Here is a 1167-nt window from a genome sequence, read left to right as displayed (position 1 = left end):
AAAGACGTGGCGCGGCTTGGGTGTCTCTTTGTCTCCGATACGTGGCAAAGTTTAAATTGATTGGCGTTTCCTGATAACCATCGCTGGACGTTGTAAGCAGCCCTGATGTACCAGAGAGGGTAAGGCTTATATATGTATAAAATACAGTGCAGATTTTCGCGTAAGTAACTTCAATGTATAAGCGTGAATTTATAAGCTATTTTATTTAAATCGGACGAATTGCTTAAAAATTAATAAATTGTATAATTGAATATCTACAAATTTTACTCATTTGAATGGAAATGAGAAAAGTAACAACAAGGCAATCACAATCGTAAAGGCTTCAAGTTAAGCGCATAGGAGCATAAACTTTCTAAACACAACAAGCTCAAGAATTATTAGTTCTTATGAAATAGAATCTATGAAAAAAATGTATCTTTGTAAAAATTGAAATTAAACAACTGAAAACAAGATATTTGTGAAAAAAATGTATTCTGTTATATGCAAATATAATCTTAATTAATTATAAAGTGTAACATTAAAAGTTTAATTACTTAATCCACATTTAAGGAATGTAAAAATATTACATAAAATTCTAAGTGAAATACCAAAGTAATCTTCACACGACTACGCTTAATAGAAATTCTTCTTCCCTTATATTTTTATTTAAAAACATTTTATGAGTTTTTTTATAAATTTTGTTGTATTTAAGTGAACACAAAAATACATTTATAAAACGTTAAACTTAAAATATGATTAATTAATATTATTTTTTTTTAAAAAAAATTGAAATCAGTTAAATATTATTTGCTTATTATTATCTACGAGTAATTGTAAAGACATTATTTGATAAATTGTTTTTTATTTAAAATACATTTATGGTTATACATATATTACAAATTGTTCAATAAAATTGAAATCAGTTAAATATTATTTGATTATTATTATTTACGAGTAATTGTAAAGATATTATTTGATAAATTGTTTTTTTATTTAAAATACATTGATTGTTATACATATATTACCAATTGTTCAATAAAGAAAAAAACTTGAATTCGAAAATAATTACTTTGTTGTACGACATCTTACTTCAACGGTAGAAACGACATTAGTTGAACGCTGGGTCCCCGCGAATAGAAATTTTCTTGTAAGACCTTGGACTAGGCTGAGAACTACCCCGGCTAGGAA

Source organism: Teleopsis dalmanni, chromosome 1 (assembly GCF_002237135.1).
Source record: "Teleopsis dalmanni isolate 2A chromosome 1, ASM223713v2, whole genome shotgun sequence".
NCBI lineage: Eukaryota > Metazoa > Arthropoda > Insecta > Diptera > Diopsidae > Teleopsis > Teleopsis dalmanni.
Note: the sequence above shows the minus strand (reverse complement) of the source record.